The sequence below is a fragment of the Bos grunniens genome, chromosome 19, assembly GCF_055505025.1.
Source record: "Bos grunniens cultivar Pamir isolate PY7600 chromosome 19, Bosgru_T2T1.0, whole genome shotgun sequence".
Classification (NCBI taxonomy): domain Eukaryota; kingdom Metazoa; phylum Chordata; class Mammalia; order Artiodactyla; family Bovidae; genus Bos; species Bos grunniens.
Genome location: NC_141183.1, coordinates 26,104,119 through 26,128,193, shown reverse-complemented (window position 1 = coordinate 26,128,193; position 24,075 = coordinate 26,104,119). Strand labels below are relative to the sequence as shown.

The following is a 24,075-nucleotide window of genomic DNA, read 5'->3' as shown; positions in this document are numbered from 1 at the left end:
GAATGGGTGGGAAGTGTGAAGATCTTCACAATACACATTAAGGACTATCCCAGACATCCACCATGTCTACACTCTACATGCCAAGTAGAACGAATGGTTGGGCCAGTTGACATTAACCATTAACACTGATCAATCCAGTGCTCACCCAGTGGGTACATGAATGGAGATCCATGAGAGCAGGGAATAGAAATTGTAACTGGTCCAACTAGCATGGACTCCCACTCACCAAGATTCTTCTGGTTACTGCCAACCAACCTACTTCTAAGAGGCCAATGCCGTGGTACAGATCCAGCACTGCCATTCCTCAAAGAAATCAACTAGCCGTTTGATAACAGGTTGACCACCCTGGATCCCTTCTACTCTGGATGCAGCAGCAATTAATCTTGACTGGAATCAACACATATTCTGGTTATGTGTTTGCCTTTCCTGCCACAGGGAAGTTAACAGGGACTGCATCAACTAGACTAGGCTATTGCACCCTTATTCAGTGAAATACCAATTCAATCTAGGTTTTGCTGTTATGATAGTTAACATCTATTGACTCTAGGGAGAGTCTTTTCAGTAATTTGAATGGGCCTCATCTAATCACGGAGAAGGCAATGGCACCCCACTCCAGTACTCTTGCCTGGAAAATCCCATGGACAGAGGAGCCTGGTGGGCTGCGGTCCATGGGGTCGCTAGGAGTCAGACACGACTGAGTGACTTCACTTTCACTTTTCGCTTTCATGCATTGGAGAAGGAAATGGCAACCCACTCCAGTGTTCTTGCCTGGAGAGTCCCGGGGACGGTGGAGCCAGGTGGGCTGCCATCTCTGGGGCCGCACAGAGTCAAACACGACTGAAGTGACTTAGCAGTAGCATCTAATCAAGGCTTCCTTGATGACTCAGTCAGTAAAGAATCTGCCTGCACTGCAGGAGACCCAGGTTCGATCCCTGGTTCAGAAAGGTCACCTGGAGAAAGGAAAGGCAACCCACTCCAGTATTCTTGCCTGGGAAATCCCATGGACAGAGGGCTACAGTCCATGGGGTCACAAGAGTCAGACACAGCTTAGCGACTAAACCACTACCATGCCTTAAGAGCAACAGTGAGGTTTCCCTAAGGAAGAAGATATTCCGTTGTGGACTGCAGCATCAGCCCCTGCCTAAGAGTTCTAGACTGCTGATCTGTCTAATAAATCATGGACATGTCTAGCTAGCCCCACAATTGTATAAGCCAGTTCCTTGCAATAAGTCTCTAAAGCCATAGGTAGACACAGATATATCTCCTACTGGTTCTGTCTCTCTGGTAGAGCCCTGGCTGATTTAAGGCCTGTACCAGCATCACTATCTGAGGGCTTACTTAAAAAAAAAAAAAAGCATGCGAGTGGACAGAAAGCCTCTGGCTCCCAAATCACCAGTTTCCAGGGAACTCATAAGTCCACAGCTCACCTGTCCCAAGCACCTGCTGTGGTATCCATTAATACAGATTTGATGTTAAAGACAAGACCAAGGAAGAAGAAAACTATTCAGGATCATAACTCTCCAGGCTAATAATCACAGATGGTGGCAAATCGCATTTGGCAATGTTATCAATGGATGATAGAAACGGTAACCAGAGAGTGTGGCCAGTCTGAGGGGGTGCAGGCACATTCATCCAAAGAAGACTTTCATTGAAAAGTCTCCCCCTTGAGGAAATGGGCAGGTGCTGAAGTTGGGGTGAAGACAGGTGACCCCGCAGGATGAATGCATGACCCCCCACAGCCCCTCATGTGTGAAGTGACCAGATCAAGCCCTGAAAGGGGTCAGAAGCAGAGGAATGAGAAGTTGACCAGTCAGAGTAATGAGAGATGCTCCTCTGGAGTCAGGAATATTGAACCAAAAAATGAGAACAGTCAGGATTCAGCATTTGAAAATTACTTTTCTTGCTTTCCGATTGTGACTTTGTAAAAATCAGTTTAGGAAGCCACTGATCTGCCTTGACTGATGCTCTGATTTCACAACTGGGTTTGTCTTCGTCTCATGCTGGGCCCATGAAAGGACATTCATTACCGTAGGCCAACCCAGTGGAGGGTTAAAATCAGGGAACTCACTGGGAAAACGCCAGCCCAATGCGGGCATGGAGCAGCAGAACTTTTAAAGAACAGGAATGCATGCAGGCTTAGGCAAATGACGGTGGCTTGGGTTAGCAAATAATATTCCAGACAATCTCAGACCACAAAATAGTGCTCACCCTGGAAAGCTATAAAGTTAGAACTTCAGACATTAGCTAGTTACCAAATTAAGACCCTTTTATTTACCTTCCTCGCCCTCAGGGAGCCACATCTTTCTGTCCAGGTCTGCACCACAAGCAGAATGAATAGAATGATGTCCTTGGGGGTGATGTGACATGTTTGGGTTGGGCCTATGAAGACCATACCGGCTGTCTTCAGTGAAAGAACAGAGCCCTTGTCAAAGGATTTGTTTTTTTCCATCTCTTTATGATCCAAGTTACCAGACCCTACGGAAGGGTCAAGGAGAGAGCTGGGGACTTCAGCTCAGGAGACCAACGGTGGAGCATCTGAAAACTCCACCATATTCGAGGACCCATTCTAGAGAATCCTGAGAGCTGCCCCATCAGTTGAATCACGTGTTGTGAGAATGACAGGAGAGCAGGATCCATCAAGGCCACCTAACAAGCAACGGGCCGAACCATCTCCAGCCCCTCTGCCTCCACCTCTACCTCCCTTCAGACCAGCCCTCTTACGGTCACATGGGCCCCTCTGCCTGGCCCTGAGCTCCCCTGCTGTGTGCTCACCCAGGCCTGGGCCCCAGACTCAGACTCTCACCCTCCACTTTTACTCTTGTGTTCTAGACTGATGCGCAGGACAGTCACCAGGAGACATTTCCATGTGATGGGGGATAAAGTCAGACAGGTTTCAGTTTCAGGAGTCTGAGCTTTCTAGGACTAAACTCCATGTTTCATAGTCCCTGGAGTATCTGCCCCCATTCTATAGGTGAGGAAACTGACTTCTGGAGAGAAGTGACCAATCAAGGCCACATTGCAAGTTCATGGCAGAACTGATCCTTGGAAGGTCAGTTCCAGAACCACAATGGAGCACTCCTTTCTCATCCTTCCACTTGCATGTTGATGTTACCAAACAATGCAGGTGAGTGTGCCCAATGCACAGTAAGGCCAAATAATGCTAAAATGTTGGAGTTTGGATCACAGAAAGGTTTATTATAGGGCCATGCAAGGAGATGGGTGGCTCATTCCTTAACAACCCCAAAGTTATTGAAAGCTTTCATCATAGCCCTTTTAAAAGCAAAAAGTGAGGGAGGGGTGTAATTAATTGTTGCAAATTTCTTGGTATCAGATCCTTTGTTCCTGAAGTCAGGTCATAGTCAAATAACGATGTAAATCTCTACCAAATCAAGTACCTGTAAATCTCTACCAAATGAATATTATTCTCTGTCCTGACAAGAAAGGGCCAGGTCCCAAGGCACAACTTTTACCCTCCGAGGTCCCCATCCTGGTTAAGAGGAGGCAGCTCTCAGCTGGCAGCTTCCTCGGGGCCAGGTCCCCAGACCCTACCCAGTTGTCATTGCTGAAGGAGGCAGGCGCCCAACCCAACTGGCCCTCAGGCTCCTCATGCTGCCCAAAGGCGGGGAGACAAGGTCCCACAGACTGCAACCCAGGCAGACTGCCACTGCTATTAGGTTGCAGAGACAAGGATGGGGGAGAGGTTCACTGCTGCCTCAAGGCCTGGGCCAAGGCTAGTGGGTGGCCTTGGTGAGGGCTATGGACACAGAGCCCTGTGTCCCTGTAGGACACAGTCCCAAGCTTGTTCTCTGGGCCCCCCAGCTCAGCCACTGGCCCAGGTGAGCAGGAGGGCCTTGGGAGAAGGCCGGGATCTGCCTCTTTACTTTCCACCTCACAACCACCACTCTACTGTTATCTGAATCTCCTCACTGTCATTTCTTGACTGTTGATTGCCAGTGGGTGGGGCCCACTTGAGGCACTGACCAATGACTGAGCAGGACCAGTTGCCTAGTAACAGGGTGAGTGATGATGCTCAGGAATGGCTGTGAGCTATGGCCTGCATGCACCGTGCTCTGTTACCTTGGTATTTCTCTCATTTCAGTTTTTCAAAATAATATGAAAATTCTAATTCATTCATATTTTAAAGGAGAGGAAGGAATATAGAGACTAATCCAAAACAGCAACAGGTTCCAACTTCATTTTTACTAGATATTCATTCTATAAGCATGTGTTTAATGAGGCATGTTGCCATTCTGAGTTGGGTTTGTCTTATGCTAAGATATTTGCATCCTTTGAACACCCATGCCAGAAGGCAGGGACCCAGGGGTCTAGGAAATAGCTTCTTTACTAGTGGATAAGCCACAGTCAGATAATCAAGAATCAAATGCTCAGATTCAGCAGGTTATCCTTGTGGTGCCTATGAGTGGAAAGAGAAATGGAAACTACCTCTCCTTTCTTTGCCTAGGAAAAATGGAACAACCTGACCATGGTTTCCCTCCAGGAGATGCCAAGGTTTTGAAGGCTTCAAATCTCCACTGCTGCTGCCTAGCACAGTGAATCTGTGAGGCTGTCTCTTATTTCCTCCCTCTACTGCCCAGACACCTCTGGTCTTCTGATGGATACTGGATCAAGGCTGAACATAAGAAGGGCCTTTCCCAGACTGCTGCATCGGTGTCCCTTTTCAGGCTGCTAGGAATTGAGGTCTCCAGCTTCCCTAGCAAGTCATCTCAAGATGATAGAAACAAAGACTTCCCTGATGGCCCAATAGCTAAGACTCCACACTCTCATTGCAGGAGGCCTTCTGGGAACTAGATCCCACAGGCCACAACTAAGAGTTCGCATACTGCAACTAAAGATTCCACATGCTGCAACTAAAAGAAAAGAAGAACCTTCATGGTGGTCCAGTGGTTCAGATTCTACCTGCCAGTGCAGGGCACACTGGCTTAGTTCCTGGTCTGGGAAGATTCCACAGCCACGGGACAATTAAGCCCATGCACCACAACTAGAGCCCACGAGCCGCAGCTAGTGAGCCTGCACACTACAACCACTGAAGCCTGTAGGCCTAGCGCCTCTGAGCCACAACAAGAGAAGCCAGGGCAACGAGAAGCCCATGCACCGCAATGAAGAGTAGCCCCCCTCGCTGCAACTAGAGAAAGCCCGTGTGCAGCAACGAAGACCCAGTGCCGCCCAAACTAATAACTAAATGAATAAATAAAAATTACGAATAAAAGAAGATCCCATATGCTGCAACAAAGATAGAAAATCCTGCATGCCTCAGCTAAGACTCAGTGCAGCCAAATAAATAATGAAATAAATCAATTAAAATATTTTTAAATAATTTGTTTAAATGATGACAGAAGCAGTGACCATATATATAAAGAGCGCCAGCCTAGAAAACAGGTCCTAACTCCAGCCTCTATCACAACCTGCCTTTCTGGGCCAACTGTCCATCCTTCAAAACCCAGCTCAAGCACCACTTCCTCTGTGTATGGGCCTACTGTGAGCTTTTGAAGGAAGAGAATTGTCTTGATCATCTCATCTTTCTAGGTACTCAATAACAAATAAATAATTATGGAATTGCCCCAATGTAATCTTGAAGATAGCTTCCTTATTGTCAGAGTCTATGATGACCCCAACCTCACTTCAGAGGTTGGGCCCCAATGCCTGAGAGGCACAGAGAGGTGGAAGACCCAGGATCCTCAAACCCTCAGAGCAAGCACGCTCGATCCAAGTGCTCCAACCCAGCTGGTCTCCGACAAGTTACCTCTCTGAGAGGTAACCCCAGAAGTCACCTCTGGGACACCGATGCAGCAGTCTGGGAAAATACATGTATATATCATGTACACCGGCATGACAGAGATCTGGAGATTAGACATGCCTCTTCCCGCTCCCCTAACCCCCGCTGTGGGCATAGATTAGTCATCTGAAAGCATTTTGAGGTCTGTCATCACAGTGTGAGATGAGATGGTGTTTCTTTAATAGGTGAGAAGATGGAGCATTTCCCCAGGGAGATGGAAGGAGGAGAATCTAGAGGAGTTGAGTGATGTGCTGAGCCACACACATGTTGAGGGGTGATCCAGATTCTCAGCTGACACTCTCAATTTCTACTCTGGGTTTTCCTGACCAAAGAAAATCTTGACCAGGTTAAGGTTTCAATCTACTGCAGCAGACACAGCTGGCCATTTCCTCTCTGAACTCTTTGGGGGCAGGGCAGGGACCTAGGGAGAGCTACTCAATACTTTTGATGTGGGACTCACATACAAAAGGTCCTCCTTGATGCGGTTTGAAACGCTGCCATGGTGTGCTTGGATAATAGCTAAATTAGCCCTTCATAAAGACTGGGAATGAAGGGACATCTAAATATAACTCTGGGACACAGTTTGAGAACTGCCCGTGGGTAGAATGCAAAAACCCCATCAAGAGGTACAAGATAGGAGAAAAATCAAACCCACCCCCCCACTCCCACTTTCCCAGTTCTAGGATTTTTTAAAGTTAGAGAAAAAACAGGCAGTAAGAGGTCAAATCAGGTCTCTGGACATCTCCACTCCTTCCAAGTGCCAGAGAAGAAAATGCTATTGTGTCTGTGAGTCCGGAGCAGGGGAGGGGGTTGGGAGGGAGGTGTTGGACTGTCTGCTGTTGCCAGGTGGCAAACATCCAGCAAGGCTGTGCAGGTGATTTGTGGAGTCAGTGGGTGAGACCTTCTAACACTCTGGGCCCCTGGAGACAGCTTTTATTAGAAACCTTCCATTTTTCTAGCATTTCACTAATTTACCCAAGCCACTCTTGGCAAAAAGTCTGACTGTCCTTAGCCCCAGGGTGGGTGTGATTTAATTTAATGTAGGTAGGAGAGTGTTGGAGAAAGAGCCCTGGGCTAGGCATAGAAAACAGAGGTCCCAATTCCGGCTGGGTAGTAACTTACCTTGGGACCTTGACCTTGAACAAATCAACCCCCTTCTCTGGGTGGGCCTCTGTTTCCCCAGCAGTAAAACACACAGGTGTGCCCTTAGGCTCTCTCCACCGTGCTCCACCAGGCAATGCTATCCTGCAGTCAGTTCTAAGATTGGTCCATCTGAGCAGGCAAAGTGTTACCCTTGGGGCAGGCGGAGTGTCACACAAGCGCGAAGGAACTGCTTCTGCTCGGGAACCCCACCCGGGGCAGCAGAGGCGGGGGGCCCAGCGGAAGTCCTTTGAGCCCCTTCCCCGTTGGTTTCGGCCCCTAAGAGGCCAACTCAAGTTGAGCAAGTGTCCGGCGCTGACAAAGCGGCCAGTGACGGACGTGCGCCCTGCAACCGCGAGCTGCCGCCCGGCGCCCCAGGAGCGCCACGTGTGGCTGGGAGGCGCGCGGGCACCCCGGCCCGAGAAGCGACTCTCCTGGCGGCCGCACCCGACCCAGAATGTGGCGCCGCCGGAGGCGTGGCCGGAGCCAAAGGGCCGCTGCCAGCCGGAGCCTGATGCCGGCCCCGTCGCGGGCCAACTCGTCCTTCCTGGACGTGACACGCTGCGCTCTCCAGCGACCGCGAACCGGGAAAAGCCGGGGACGCCCGGCGAGGTGGGGTGGGGTCGGCCATGGCAACGGGTGAGGCCGGGAGGGGACGCGTGTGCAACACTGCTCCCTCCACGTGTCACTGCGCGGCCCCCGCTCACCGCCCCCGCCGTCTGAATAGCAGTTCTGTCTCTGCAGATCCCCGCGTCGGCTGCCGATTGTTTAACTCCCAGACTGGCTGGCTCTGTTGAATTTCCAGACGCCTCTTTGGGACAGGTCCTGGGGGAGGGGGGCGGAATCTGTTTTCAGGAAAAGCCGGGTACAAATAACTTTGCCTCTGGTCTCTTTTGATTCTCTTGCCATCTGCGTCTGCGACTTGGTGGGGACCATAACTCCCTTTAACAGATGGCAAAACTGAGGAGCGAAGCCACTTGGCCAAAAACGCATTGCGAGATACAACTAACAGAAAAGAAAGAATTCCTATCCCTCCATTGTCAGTCTCTGGAGTGAAGTTCTGGAAAACCCTCCTTAGCAGGGCTCAGAATCGAACAGGCCAATCTCCCTCGTTTCCTGCCTGCATCCCCTGGTGAGGGGATGGCAGGCTTCAAGGATCTAAGCTGGGAGGGAGGGAGGACCGAGGTCCTGGACCTTGCTTTATGTTCCCTGGCTTCCTTTTACAGGATGACTCCACTTTCCCCCTCTTGTCTCCACCTTTCCTGGCTTCACTCCATCAGGGTGGGAGGCTAAGGACCACTCCTATTTTCTCATTAATAAATCTGATTAAAGACCACATAAGGGTTCTAACTCGTGGTACTCTGGGTAAGCTCCTTCTCCATCATGAACCTCAGTTTTCCCACCCATATAAGAAGGATTATATAAACCCCTAAGAAATTTTGCAGCACTAATATTCCAAGATTCTAATTCACATACTTTCTCTGATGTAAAGAGTTAAATTTTCTCCCTTTTCTCCACATCATAATTATACTTATCTCCCTAGCACCCGTGCACATAGTAGCACTCAATAAAAGCCTATAAATAAGTATAAAGGGAGGCTTCCTTGGGGGCTCATTGGTAAAAGAATCTGCCTGTCAATGCAGGAGACGGAGGTTTGATCCCTGATGGAGGTCCCACGTGCCCTGGAGCAACTAAGGCCATACACCAGGCTCTAGAGCCTGGGAGCTAACTCCTGAGCCCATGTGCCGCAACCACTGAAGCCCACACACCCTAAAGCCCATACTTGACAAGAAGAGAAGCCACCACAATGAGAAGCCCATGCACCGCCACTGGAGAATAGCCCCCACTCACCACAACTAGAGAAAAGCCCACACGGAAATGAAAAACTACATACATCTTTTTTTAAGTATAAAGGTACATCTTTAAAATTTGTATTTATTTATGTATTTTGGTTGTGCTGGGTCTTCATTGCTGCACAGGCTTTTTTCTAGTTTCGGGGAATGGGTCCTACTCTCTAGCTGTACACACACTTCTCATTGTGGTGACTTCTTTTGCTGCAGAGCACAGGCTCTAGGACTCCAGGGCTGCAGTAGTTCGTGGGTCCTGGGCTCTAGAGCGCAGGTTCCATAATCTTGGCCCACAAGCTTAGTTGCTCTGTGGGATGTGAGATCTTCCTAGATCAGGGATCGAACCCATGTCTCCTGCATTCCAGGCAGATTCTTCACCACTGAGCCAACAGGGAAGCCCCATTTTTCATATAGTAGTATGTATATATATACACACACAGACTTAATTAATTAATACAGACTTAATAAATTCAGATTTAAATTGAAGAAAGTAGGGAAAACCACTAGACCATTCAGGTATGACCTAAATCAAATCCCTTATGATTATACAGTGGAAGTGAGAAATAGTTTAAGGGACTAGATCTGATAGAGTGCCTAATGATCTATGGACGGAGGTTCGTGACACTGTACAGGAGACAGGGATCAAGACCATCCTCATGGAAAAGAAATGCAAGAAAGCAAAATGGCTGTCTGGAGAGGCCTTACAAATAGCTGTGAAAAGAAGAGACGTGAAAAGCAAAGGAGAAAAGGAAAGATATAAGCATCTGAATGCAGAGTTTCAAAGAATATCAGGGAGAGATAAGAAAGCCTTCCCCAGTGATCAATGCAAAGATATAGAGGAAAACAACAGAATGGGAAAGACTAGAGATCTCTTCAAGAAAATTAGAGATACCAAGGGAACATTTCATGCAAAGATGGGCTCGATAAAGGACAGAAATGGTATGGACCTAACTGAAGCAAAAGATATTAAGAAGAGGTGACAAGAATACACAGAAGAACTGTGCAAAAAAGATCTTCATGATCAAGATAATCACGATGGTGTGATCACTCACCTAGAGCCAGACATCCTGGAATGTGAAGTCAAGTGAGCCTTAGAAAGCATCACTATGAACAAAGCTAGTGGAGGTGATGGAATTCCAGTTGAGCTATTTCAAATCCTGGAAGATGATGCTGTGAAAGTGCTGCACTCAATATGCCAGCAAATTTGGAAAACTCAGCAGTGGCCACAGGACTGGAAAAGGTCAGTTTTCATTCCAATCCCAAAGAAAGGCAATGCCAAAGAATGCTCAAACTACCACACAATTGCACTCGTCTCACATACTAGTAAAGTAATGCTCAAAATTCTCCAAGCCAGGCTTCAGCAATATGTGTACCGTGAACTTCCAGATGTTCAAGCTGGTTTTAGAAAAGGCAGAGGAACCTTAGATTAAATTGCCAACATCCACTGGATCATGGAGAAAGCAAGAAAGTTCCAGAAAAACATCTATTTCTGCTTTATTGACTATGCCAAAGCCTTTGACTGTGTGGATCACAATAAACTGTGGAAAATTATGAAAGAGATGAGAATACCAGGCCACCTGACCTGCCTCTTGAGAAACCTATATGCAGGTCAGGAAGCAACAATTAGAACTGGACATGGAACAACAGACTGGTTCCAAATAGGAAAAGGAGTACATCAAGGCTGTCTATTGTCACCCTGCTTATTTAACTTCTATGCAGAGTACATCATGAGAAACGCTGGGCTGGAAGAAGCACAGGCTGGAATCAAGATTGCCGGGAGAAATATCAATAACTTCAGATATGCAGATGACACCACCAGTATGGCAGAAAGTGAAGAGGAACTAAAAAGCCTCTTGATGAAAGTGAAAGAGGAGAGTGAAAAAGCTGGCTTAAAGCTCAACATTCAGAAAACTAAGATCGTGGCATCTGGTGCCATCACTTCCCGGGAAATAGATGGGGAAACAGTGGAAACAGTGTCAGACTTTATTTTTTGGGCTCCAAAATCACTGCAGATGGTGACTGCAGCCATGAAATTAAAAGACGCTTACTCCTTGGAAGGAAAGTTATGACCAACCTAGATAGCACATTCAAAAGCAGAGACATTACTTTGCCAACAAAGGTCCGTCTAGTCAAGGGCTATGGTTTTTCCTGTGGTCATGTATGGATGTGAGAGTTGGACTGTGAAGAAAGCTGAGTGCCAAAGAATTGATGCTTTTGAACTGTGGTGTTGGAGAAGACTCTTGAGAGTCCCTTGGACTGCAAGGAGATCCAACCAGTCCATCCTAAAGGAGATCAGTCCTGGGTGTTCTTTGGAAGGACTGATGCTAAAGCTGAAACTCCAATACTTTGGCCACCTCATGCGAAGAGTTGACTCATTGGAAAAGACTCTGATGCTGGGAGGGATTGGGGGCAGGAGGAGAAGGGGACGACAGAGGATGAGATGGCTGGATGGCATCACCGACTCGATGGATGTGAGTGTGAGTGAACTCTGGGATATGGTGATGGACAGGGAGGCCTGGTGTGCTGCAATTCATGGGGTCACAAAGAGTCAGACACGACTGAGTGACTGAACTGAACTGAACTGAGTATGTATATGTTAATCCTAATTATCTCTCCTACCCATTTAGGAATTTTTCAAAGCCGTGTTTGTCAAGACATGCTCTATAGATCACCTGAGTCAGAATCTCAGAGTGTCTGCTCCTTGGGCCATAATCATTAGAGCTGGAGAACATTGATTTGAAGAATTTGACATTTATCATCCTGTGGTTGGAAAGGTATTTCCATATGTTAGTATTTCTAAATGAGGAGACTGTGGCCAAACCTGGTCAGCTTCATATAAGATCTAGAACCAGAGTTTCCAACACTTTCAGCTACACCAGTGTTTTACAGACTCTGAGTGTGTGTGTGTGATTAGAAGCAAATCTTTTTTCAAAAAGAAATCATACCTGGAAGCATATATGTAAAGAAAAGCAGAGCTCCTCCTCCTGGTGAAGTGGGGTGGGTAGGGGTTGTTTAGTGAGCTTCCTCTGCCTTATTGCAACCCCTACAGCACCTTCTTGGAGCCCAAGGACTGAGAGACCACAGTCTCATCTTAGGCGACATCCTAGAGGTGACAAGAACTTGGTGTTTAGATGTTTAGATCCAAGGTGGGAGAACCCTGGAAACCCCTGGTGTCTGGTAAACCCCACCAGGCTTCCTCACATCCCTCAAACCCCTGAAGGCAGTTTAGAGAGAAGGCTGCTTGGAGCCCCATTGTCCCCAAGATGAGAGATAGCCTCCTTTGAGCATCTACATCTTGATCAATTCAAGTATATTTATAGAGACATCTCTGTTAAGTCCAGCGCAATAAATTCCAAGCTGTTTAAAACTAGTTCTTGCCCTCCCATTGTTTTCAATGTAGCTGGAGAGAAAAGACATAAATAGAAGTGATGACATTAAGCAGGTATGTGCCAGGTCGGGACTTAAGGGAGGTGAGCAGGCAGGTAAGTCATCTCCTCTGTGGATCTGGGGGAGCTGGAGGAGGCATGGGGTGGAGGTGGGAGAGACAGCAGGATACTCTGCCAGACAGGGGAGCTAGATCACTTTCCCTGCAGACACGGTCAGAGTCGAAGAAGCGGCAAATCAGGACGTGAACCCTTAACCCCAGCTGATTTAAACTAATTGGCTTGAGGGACTTGGGTTAGAGTTTAGGGCTTTACAGCCAAAATGTCCATCTTTCAAACCTGCTTCTCCTTAAACAACAACGCTATTCTTCCAGTGGCCCACCCCCCCCACCGGCCCCCGCCACGCCGCACTGACTTTCTGGACTCTCTCTCAAGCTCTGGCCTCCTGCTGCTTGTTCCCTCTGCCTGAAGGCTTGTCCCCAAACATCTGCACAGCTGGATCCCTCATCCTGCCCCACACCTTACCAGCTGGGTTTCTTCCAGCTGGTAAGCTGTCTTTGAATAAATATCACCCTTCCCCCCGCTCTCAATACCCTTCCCTGCTTTGTGTTCTCCATGGCGTATCTAGCTGGCTAGCATTCTGTATACTTAGGTATCAGTTGCCTCTCGCATTAGATGTGAGCTCCATGAGGGCAAAATGTTTTGTGTCCCTGGTGACCAGAATAGCACCATAGACACAGTAGGTAGGCAATAAGCATTCGTTGAATGGATGAGCGGGTGAATGATGGTGAATGGTTTCCCCTTAAGGATTCTCCATAGAATCCTCCCTAGGATGGAGAGAGCTGCTCACATTAATAGATCCTGGGGCAGTTTTGGAGAAGGCAATGGCACCCCACTCCAGTACTCTTGCCTGGAAAATCCCATGGACGGAGGAGCCTGGTGGGCTGCTGTCTATAGGGTAGCACAGAGTCAGACACGACTGAGCGACTTCACTTTCACTATTCACTTCCATGCATTGGAGAAGGAAATGGCAACCCACTCCAGTGTTCTTGCCTGGAGAACCCCAGGGACAGGGGAGCCTGGTGGGCTGCCAGCAGCAGCAGCAGGGGCAGTTTCACCAGGAGTAGTCATTGAGCTAAGCTAAGTCACTTCAGTCGTTTCCAACTCTGTGCGACCCCATAGACGGCAGCCCACCAGGCTCCCCCCTCCCTGGGGTTCTCTAGGCAAGAACACTGGAGTGGGTTGCCATTTCCTTCTCCAATGCATGAAAGTGAAAAGTGAAAGTGAAGTCGCTCAGTCGTGTCCGACTCTTAGCGACCCCATGGATTGCAGCCTAACAGGCTCCTCCGTCCATGGGATTTTCCAAGCAAGAGTACTGGAGTGGGGTGCCATTGCCTTCTCCGAAACTAAACGTTGCCCCCTCTGAGGTCATTGAGAGTGTGACATAAATCTCAGCAGAAGGTGTAGGAGCCCAGTTGAACCAGCTCCTCACAGTGAATGACAAGGATCCTGGGGGGAGGAGGAAGACCTGGCCTTGGGAAAGACTACCACTGGGCTTGGGAGAAACAGGGGTAAAGCTAGGTCACCAAAGACCCTGAGCCAGAGACCAAGGGAGAGGAGGCAGTCATGTGTGCAGGGAGCTTGGTGAGGCTGGTGGCTAGGTGTCCCTGCTTATTCCTCCTTCACCTGCCCTTGACTCCTGGATGAGTCAGCAAGTTCCAGCTTCTGGGGCTTGTTGCCCCACTTCCCCCTGGGGCTGGACTGGAGGATCTTGCACAACATTAAGTAACACACCTGGGAGGGCAGGGTAGAAGGCTCAGGAAGCCGACAGGAGCCTGGGGACAAGGGTCACCCAGGGCCAAGTCTGGGTCTCCGTATGGAGATGCCAGCCCCAAACACAGCTGGTGCTGAGAACTCAGGGGTGGGGAGGGACCCCCATCTCAGCTGAAAATCAGCACTGGAGGAGAAGCAGTTGAAGAAATGCAGTTTCAGAGCAGCAAATCCTCATGGAAAATGAATGTGAGTGTGCCTTGCTTTAAGCCACCGCTTACAGGAAAACTAAATCGCTACCAAGGATAAACCAAGGGGCAAGTCCATGTTGAAGGACTCTTGGACTTCCCTGGTGGTCCAGTGGTTAAGAATCTACCCTTGAGCAGCAGCTACTGAAGCCCAGTGCTCTGGAGCCCATGCTCTAATAAGGGAAGCTAGCGTAATAAGAAGCCCACATACTGCAACTAGAGAATAGGCCCTGCTAGTTGCAACTAGAGAAAGCCTGTGTGCAGCCATTAGTAAATAATTTTTTAAAGAAAAAAGAAGGATGCTCCTTGGGGATGGTGTGCGTGGGTGAGCTCCCCTAGTGAACTGAAATTGTCACCTTTATGACAATTCAACTTCCCAACAATAATCATTTGAAATGTGGCATTCTCTTTATAACCTGCCTTCAAAGCTCTGAATACTTTTCCACATATATATTCTCATCTGATTATCAGAGGGCCCTAGGAAATCCCCATTTTACAGATGAGAACAGAGAGGCCTACAGTGGGTAAGCCATACAGTTTGGCCAGGTTTTCAGAGTTGAAGATCTTTCCAGCCCAGCATGCTGTCTGCATGTGATTCCTACAATAGTTCTGGGAGGCTGATACAAAGCAGGAAGCTGTGATCCACATAAAAGAAGAAAAAACCCAAACCCAGTGGGTAAAGGCTCCAACCAGACTCCTGACTGAGCCCAGGCTTTAGTGTCAAATAAGGTTTCCCACTCACTGGCTTTACTTAGCACCTACTCGACCTCTGTGGGCCTCGGCTTTCTCAGCTGTAAAATGGGGGTGATAATACCCACATCACTTAAGCTATGAGGGTGAACTAAAGTGATGTATGTCATTGCTTAGAGCCATGCCCGACACGTAGGTGCTATTTTTATGCCTGTCATTCTTGTTATTTTTACAGTATCTCACACTTCTTATGTGAAATATCCAGAGAGACGTGTGATGGAGTCTCCTCCAGGGGCGAGCAAGATGTCAGTGCCCCCCACCCCCATTCCCGGGTTTTCCCTCCTCTCATGCTCTCACCCCTTGAGAAGGTCACACCGGGCTGATTCTCTCCCAAGCCCCAGAAGCCTCCCTGCCACTGCCCAGCCCACCCCAGAGCTGCCCACTGCCTTGGCCAGGGATGAATGGCATCCCCCAGGGCCTGGCTGGCGTGTGGTCACCCCGCCTCTGCCTGCAGCAGGGCCCGGAGCCCAGACGTGCCTGGCAGGCAGCCAGTGCTTTCTTGGTAGGATGCCCCACCACTCCCTCCGGGTCCCTCTATTCTGGGAGCTGTAATTTAGACAACCTTCCCCGCCCCAGTTGCTATCTGTGGCAGCAGTCACCATTCCCTCAGGCCCTGCCCACTGCCACTAGACTGCCTTTTCATAAACAGCGCCTGGGCTGCCCTGTTATCTCAGGCGCCCGTGGCTCTGGGGAGGAGGCCCTGCCACCCTGGAAATATAAATGACCCCTCAATCCCGGGGGGGAACCCGGCCTATGCGGGCAGAGGAGGGACGGAACCCTCACCCACCAGAGCCCAATATAGCGGCCCTCAGAACTGACCCCGTGGTCTGCTGGGTGGGTGGGGTGCAGAGAAGAGGAGAGCCTGTCATTACACCCCCAACACCGTGGGGAGACTGGGTCAGCCTGGGCTGAGGTCTCCCCAGAGGCTCCTGCCTCAGCTCATGCCCAGCCACAGGGCCAGGAAGGGGCGGGCAGTGGGTGGGGAGCAGTCAATACAGTAGCAGAAGTGATGTTTCTAAAATGCAAATGTAAACAAACAAACAAAAAAATAAAATGCCCGGTGGGTCTTAGAGATGAAACTCTCAAGACTGTCTGCCCTTTCTACCACCTCTCTCACCTCAGGAGTTCTGCACTAGCTCTTCCCCTGCCTAGTTCTTCTCTTCATCTAGTTCCTACTCATATTGCTGATCTCGGCTTAGAGGTCACTTCCCATGGCACTTTCCCCTGATATCACCACATGTACATGCTCCTCCTAGGTCCTCCCCTTGGACTCAGATGAGAGTCCCTCCCTGGTCTGTTTCTCTCCCTTGCTGGCCGTAACGCTCCCAGGGCAGGAAGTCTGACTTGCTCAGATTGTTTCTAGCACCCGGGCCAGTTCTGCTGTATAGTAGGGGTTCAAGAAAAGTTTGTTGAAAGAACTCACTGATGAGTAAAGGGATGGCACATCTGCCCTCCAAGATGAGTGGGTCTCTTGGGGGCAGGGGTATTTGCTACTTTGGGCCCTTCATTTTCCCAGAAAGTCCCTTCTTCAGTGGTCTGTCCCTTTGTCCTCTAAGTATACCTTCAGGCTTGCTGCACTGTCTGTCTGTTCTGATCTGGAAAATACAATTGCTATGGCCTTGGGCCTGCCAGAGGGGAGCCCCGAGGGACCATGAAGATGCACTGCAGGATAAGAGAGACATCCTTCAGGTGAGAGGGAGGAAGGGACAAAAGGAAGGAGTCCACAGGCCATGGGTCACTTACAAGCAACAGTTCTGTTACTAAGAGGCAGGGAGGCTGTGCTGGCCAAATGGGCAGAGTGGGTTCTTATTTTGGCACTTTGTGCTGTGATTCCTCCAATCACGGGCTTCCCTGATGGCCCAGCTGGTAAAGAATCTGCCTGCAGTGCAGGAGACATGGGTTGGATCCCTGGGTTGGGAAGATTCCCCTGGAGAAGCGAACAGCTACCCACTCCAATATTCTGACCTAGAGAATTCCATGGACTGGAATTCCATGGGATTGCAGAGTCAGACACTGAGCAACTTTCACTTTCACTCTTCCAATCGCACACTTTGCACTTTGCTTGCTCCAAAGACAGACACTGCAAAGAATAGCCTACAACGATAGCAGTGAGGCCAGAGTCAGATTATTCTACATGTTAACCCCCATTAATTATTGCAGGATCTTTGAAATTGGAGTCTTTCTGCATCCAAATTGTATCTCTTCCATCATTTCTCTCACCCTGAAGTTTCACTCAAACTTGTCCCAGACCACCAGCCTAGGAGGCTGGGGAAATATGGGCCTTGCAGCTGCTTCTACCTCCTGAGAGCCTGAGACCCGTTTCCAGGTGTACAGCCATAAAGCCAAGGTCTAGGGCCCAAGCCTTTTAGAAAGACAATGGTGGCAGCTATGCACACCGCCTCCCTGCTCCTGGAGGCTGCATGATGAGTGGCCAAAGCCAGGCCTGGTAAGGATAATCAATCTAGTGGTGAAAAATAGAGCATGAACTCTGGTAGGTCCATATCCAGACATGAGCCCACCTCAGGGCCTCTGCACTTGCCGTTTCCTCTGCCTGATGCTCTTTCCCTCACATTTTTCTGGGTCTTTGTTTAGCTGACCCCTTCGCACTTAGACCTTCTCTGGTCACCCTATTTAAAAGGAATGTCCTTGGAGTTCCCTGGTGGTGCAGTGGTTAAGAATCTACCTGCCAATGCAGGGGATACCAGTTCAATCCCTGGTCCAGGAAGATTCCATATGCAACTTAGTTCCAAGGTCAGCTAATCCCATGTGCCACAACTACTGAGCCTGAGTTCTAGAGCCTACTCACCACAACAAGGGAAAGCCCACATGCAGCCGAAAATAAATTTTTTAAAAATAATTAAGTAATAAATAAATAAACTAAATGGAAAGTCCTGGACTTTCCTGGCAGTACAACGGTTAAGATTCCACTCTTCCATTAACAGGGGGCACAGGCTCGACCCCTGGTACCTCTGGTCGGGGAAGTTTCACATGCCACACAATGGGGCAAAAAAAATAAAATAAAAATTTAAAAAATGAACCTCCCTCACTCCCACCCCATTTCCCCTTTATTTTTCTCCATAGCACTGTGCTGCGTTGCGCTTAGTCGCTCAGTTGTGTCTGACTCTTTGCAAGCCCATGGACTGTAGCCCGCCAGGATCCGCTGTCCGTGGGATTCTCCAGGCAACGATACTGGATTGGGCTGTCATTTCCTTCTCCACTCCATAGCACTGCTGCTTATCTAACATACAGCTTCCTTTCCTCCCTCCCTCCCTCCTTTTCTTCCTTCCACTGTCTGTCTCCGTTCTACAGAATGTAAGAAACACATGTACAGATACATCTCTATCTATTGAGTTCTCTATGGCCATGTAACAGATGACCCTAAATTTTTAGCAGCTTTAAACTAGTGTTTATTATCTCCCACAGTTTCTGGGAACCAGGAACACTCACAAAATTGCAGTCACCTCAAGGCTTCCCAGGCGGCACTAGTGGTAAAGAACCTGCCTGCCAATGCCAATGCAGGAGGCCTAAGAGACACCGGTTCTATCCCTGGGTTGGGAAGATCCCCTGGAGAAGGAAATGGCAACCCACTCCAGTATTCTTGCCTGGAAAATCCTGTGGACAGAGGAGCCTGGCGGGCCACAGTTCATAGAATCGCAAAGAGTCGAACACGACTGAAGCGACTTAGCACAAGGCCTGACCAAGGCAGAGGGTTTGCATTCAGACTGACTTGTGTGATTGCTGACAGGCCCCGTGTGCACTGGCTGCTGGCCAGAGACTTCAGTTCCTTGCCCTGTGGGCCTCCCTATAGGACTGCCCGTGACTTGGCGCCTTGCTACCACAAGAGCAAGTGATACAAAAAGAGGAAGAGCAAGAGAGTGAGAGAGCTCCCAGGAGGGAAGCCACAGTCTTATAGCCTATATTGGAAGAGACGTCCCTTTGGTTCTGCCCAATGCCGTAGGTCACTCAAGCCATCCCTGGGTGTGGCCACCAGGAAGCCAGCATCACTGAGGCCATCTTGGAAGCTGGCGGCCAATCTCCAACACATCCTCAACACAGAGAAGATGCTCAAAAGCATTGTAGAGTGAAAGAATGAAGGTAGGAATGATTTCAGCAGATATGCGTTCTCATGAGGAGCTAAGAGCTGTGACCACTGCCCCATTGCTGAAGGATCTGGACCACATTCAGCTTCCCTCAGCCCCCGACTCTGTCCCCAGGATGCCCTCTTACAATCCAATTCCACCTCTTCCCAGCCACGTGACCCTGGGCAGGCTCCTAAACTCACAGGCCTATTGGGAGATGAAAAGAGAGGCGTGTTTAAGCATAGTAGCGTCTGACTCACACAGTCCTCAAGAAATGTAGCCATCGTGGGCAGCACTGTGTGTTACTAATACCAGCGGTGGGGTTGAGGGGGGAACCAAAGTATCTCCCTGACGTCAGGAGCAGTTTAAGAACTGGATGTGTATGTGTGTTTCTATATGTTTACTCTTCCAGGAGAAGTGGCTGAACGGAGCTGTCCAGGGTCTCAGTGCCGAGGATGTCATGTGGTCCAGATACCGGGTTTATCTCTTGGGCCAGAGATGGTCACGTGATGGAGCCTTAGTCACCCAAACAAGCAGGACAGACTGCTGAGTACATGGGCTGCTGTCCATTTACACGAAGTGAAAGTTGCTCAGTCGTGTCCAACTCTTTGTGACCCCACAGACTACACAGTCCATGGAATGCTCCAGGCCAGAATACTGGAGGGGGTGGCTGTACCCTTCTCCCAGGGATCTTCCCAACACTGAACCCAGGTCTCCCGAATTGCCAAGGGATTCTTTAACACCTGAACCATGAGGGAAGCCCTTACACTAAGTAGCGTGTGTTAATACCAGAGGTGTTAACCCCTTTACAGGAAGGGGAAAGCAGGGCAGATGGTGTCAGGAAACTTTTGAGAAATTTACATTAAAAATGCACTGTGGTACATAAACACACAGAAAGTGTAGGTAATATACTCAGGCCAATCACCGATGGACCACAGATTCAAAATGCTAGCACTGGACTGTGGTCTTCTTGAAGGCAATGCGAACCTTGTGTCTCCTGATCAAAGGAATGAATGCATGAATGAACAACAACAAAAAAAAATGTGTGAACTGCCCCAAGGTGGGAATCTTGGAATCTTTGCTGGTTAGCAGCACATCATCCCCCTTGGTATAATCGCCTCAGGACAACTGGTTGGCTTCAAAAGATCTGGGTTCAAGTTTTGCCTTATCCACCCCACTGATTGTATGACCTTGGACTTGTCACCTAACCTCTCTCAGCCACATTTTCCTCATCAGGAAAATAATGTGAATTACAGAGAGTCGTTTTTATTTTAAATTAAAAAAAATTATTTATATTTTGGTCACACTGTGTGGCTTGTGGGATCTTAGTTCCCCAACCAGGGATCAAACCCATGCCCCCTGCAGTGGAAACGCAAGTCATCATCACTGGACCACCAAGAAATTTCCCAGGGAGTGTTTTAAAGCTCCAAAGCCCACTGAAAATATGAGGAATTCTTATTTTGGGTGCACCTGGATTTAGGCAGTTCAGTTCAGTTCAGTTCAGTCGCTCAGTCATGTCCGATTCTTTTCGACCCTATGGATTTGCAGCATACCAGGCTTCCCTGTCCATCAACAACTCCCGGAGCTTACTCAGACTCATGTCCATTAAGTCAGTGATGCCATCCAACCATCTCATCCTCTGTCGTTCCCTTCTCCTCCTGCCTTCAATCTTTCCCAGCATCAGGGTCTTTTCCAATGAGTCAGTTCTTCACATCAGGTGGCCAAAGTTTTGCAGTTTCAGTTCAGCATCAGTCCTCCAGTGAGTATTCTGGACTGATTTCCTTTAGGATGGACTGGTTGTATCTCCTGGTTGGATTTAGGCAAAAGGAACCAAAAAAAAGTTCCTATCAATCTGCCCTCAAGGCCTCCGACTCCCATCAGCACAGGCTTGCCTTGGGGACCGGGAGATTTCAGGGTGGGGCAGTTTTGCTCAGAGGAAGGTGTAAAAACAGGCTGAGCTGCCAACCCTGTGCTTTGTTAGCAAATTCACAGTCAGCTGGCCAGGTTGCAACACAACTGAGGCAGCTTGCTTTGGTCTATTCCAGGCCTCAGGTCACACAAGTAGATTAGAGGGAGACTCGGCAGCCCTTCAGGTAACAAGTATTTATTGCGCAGCTGCTGTAGACCTAGGCCTGTTCTAGGTTCTGGGGATACTGCGGGAGCAAACACATCATGGCCCTATCCTTGTGGAGCTGACAGTCTGGTGGGAGGCAGATATTAATCACCCAGGACAAGCTCAGGGTGCTGTAGAGATGTAGAATGGGAGGTCCTGACATCAAGGGACCGTGGGCATAACAAATTTTCTTTTAGAAGTGACATGTGAGCTGAGCTCTGAACTCACTGAAAGACCATGGCTGGGGTGGAAAGGGGCTCTGAACTAAGGCTCAGTGTGAGGAGGTGTGTCTGTTAGTTGCTCAGTTGTGTCTGACTCTTTATGACCCCATGGACTGTGCAGTTCACCAGGCTCCTCTGTCCATGGAATTCTCCAGGCATGAATACTGAAGTGAGTTGCCATTTCCTTGTCCAGGGGATCTTCCCAACCCAGACATTGATCCCGTGACTCCTGCATTGCAGGCAGAGTCTTTACCATCTGAATCACCAGGGAAGCCCAGTGTGAGGAGGAGAGGGGTACAAGAACCAACCATGGACATGAGGCAGCAGAGACTAAATCACTTTGTTCTCTTTAATGTGACATTTTGCAAAAACGAAGAGACGGGAGTGACACATTTCAAGTTTCTGAAGCTGTTTCACAGGAGAGTCTGAGAAGTGAAATGAGAGGAAATACCCAGCAAGTGGGATCTGAGTCAGACAGCACGGACTTTGTGGCCCAGAGGAGGCCCTGCGGGATTACTTTGTCCCCACTACAGGGGTCTGCCACATAGGAGAAAGAGTGTTTGCTCATGTTCTGCTCTGCCCTGTTGCCCCTGCCACCTTACTCCCCATCCTTCCTGCTAAGTGAAAGAGGACAGCTCAGTCAGGGTGAGCCTGTTGTATGGAGAAGGAACTGGGGCTGGGGAAGGAAGTAGGGTAAATGTTACCTGAAAAGCTGATTTCGCCTCTTGGCTGGTGAGAAGCCAAAGACGTAACCAGCCAAAGAGCAGGAGAAAGAAGGGTTAATTATTTACAACCAGTAAGGAGAACACTAAGGACCTTTCCCAAAGCGGTGAATTTTTAAGCTAATGGTAAATGCATATTCTTGAAGGGGCTTGGGCAGTATATGCACATTCTGGAAGGGGCTTGAGCAGAGGAGATTCAGCATAGAATTCAGCAAAGGTGGACAGAGTTCAAGCTTTAGTTGATAGAGGTCAGAAAAGATCAACACCATCACTCCTTTTGAACTCAGCATGTAGTTATCATTCTTCACCTGGGTGGAGGCCTTAGTTACTGCAGAACTCAAAGACATGGATCAGATTGTTATGTATACTCCTTAAGAAGGAATTGGGTCTCTTTTATCTCTGAGCTATTATTTCTTGTTATCCTTGTTCCTTTGTTTCTGCCCTTAATCTCAATGACTGAGACCTGTTTAAGAGCATGCATTGTGACCAGGCTTAGATCACAAAATGGTCTAAGGTCAAAAATGGCCTCTCTGATGTCAAGAAAGACAGGTTTGATTCTTTCTCCAAGGACTCCCTACCTATCTGCTCACAGAAAGATGCAGGGGTAGAGAGATGTTCTAGGGTATCTCCAGGCTGTTCAGGGAAGGCAGAAAAGAGAGGGAAGGGGACAGCCAGCAGTAGCCAAGAATAGGAATTGGGGTGGGCCAGGGAAGGAGAGTGGCCAGGATGGGGCATCTCTGGGGGATCCTAGCCCTGGATTCTGAGTCTCTTCTTTTTCCTGGAGGCACCTCAAGTTCCAGTTGCCTTACCTGCTGAAGGACAAGACAGAATGCCTTGACAGTCACAAATAGAACAGATCTGCTGGTTGTTCTCTGACACTCTTTCTGATGTTCCTTTTTTTTTTTTTTTTTTTCTTTATTTTTGGCCAGGCCACATAATACACGTGGCCTGCGGGATCTTGGTTCCCTGACCAGGAATGAAACTCATGCCCCCTGCAGTGGAAGGACGGTGTCCTAACCACTAGACTGCCAGGGAATTCCCTCTCACACCCTTTTGGAAAGAACTATTTGCTTGTCTGGGTCTTCTCTGTAACTTATAACTCCTGGATGGCAGGGTCTCTGTCTTATTCAATGTCATATCTCCCAGTACCGGATGCAGATATTTGTTGAATGAATGAAAGCACAAACACAGGAATCCTTTATTGTAGTGGTGATTTGGAGAGCAGGAGTCAGCCGGCAGCTACTGACCTTACTGAAGATCTCAGCCTTGATCTATGTTATGACCAGATTCTTCCAAGGATGGGGGAAGAATCTATAAAAGGGCAACTCAAAACCCAAGAGACTTTTAATGCAAGTCATGTAATGTTCTGATTAAGAATAGAGACCGGCAGCTGACTGCCTGGGTTCAAGTCCTGTTTCTGCCTCTTCCTAGCTCTACTGACATAGGACGAATTACATACCACTCTGTGCCTCATTTTTCTCATCTGTAAAAACTAATAGATCATAGGGAGAACTAATAGATCATAGGGTTGATGTGAGAATGAAGAAAGCTGAGGCTTTTGGAACACTTGCTTGGCACACAGTGCGCTCCATCAATGTCAGCAATTGTTCTCTAGGAAGGAAATGAGATACCTGGAAAGGAATCTATCCAGCCCTGATCCCTAAGCCCCAGAACAATGCCTTAGACACTGAGCACCTACAATGCCTGAACGGGGTTACTCCCAATGGCTTCTTCCACTGAGCCCACTTGCATCAGTTGCCAGATCCCCAAGGGCCCTGTGCCTTTTGCAGACAGAGAAATGCTGACCTGAACACTGGGGTTGACCACGATTGGGGTTGCTACACAGTGTCCTTGGGCAAGGTGCTTTCTTAATGTGCTTCTGCTTTCTTATTTGTAAGATAGAAATGCTAAAACCCATCTGCCAGGATTGATGTGGGGATTATGTGCCTGGCACCAGTTGGTGCCTGGTGTCTGAAATGCAACTCTCCCGGCCGTGATCCGCTCCTCT

At 48.7% G+C, this 24,075-nt stretch overlaps 1 long non-coding RNA gene across 1 annotated transcript; it reads left to right on the top strand.

The window, feature by feature from the left end:
- Positions 1-589: 589 nt before the first annotated feature.
- On the top strand, positions 590-5,595 carry LOC147351825 (uncharacterized). Its single transcript, XR_015147693.1, has 2 exons — positions 590-3,124; positions 4,463-5,595. It is a non-coding gene; the product is annotated as an uncharacterized LOC147351825 (long non-coding RNA).
- Positions 5,596-24,075: the final 18,480 nt, after the last annotated feature.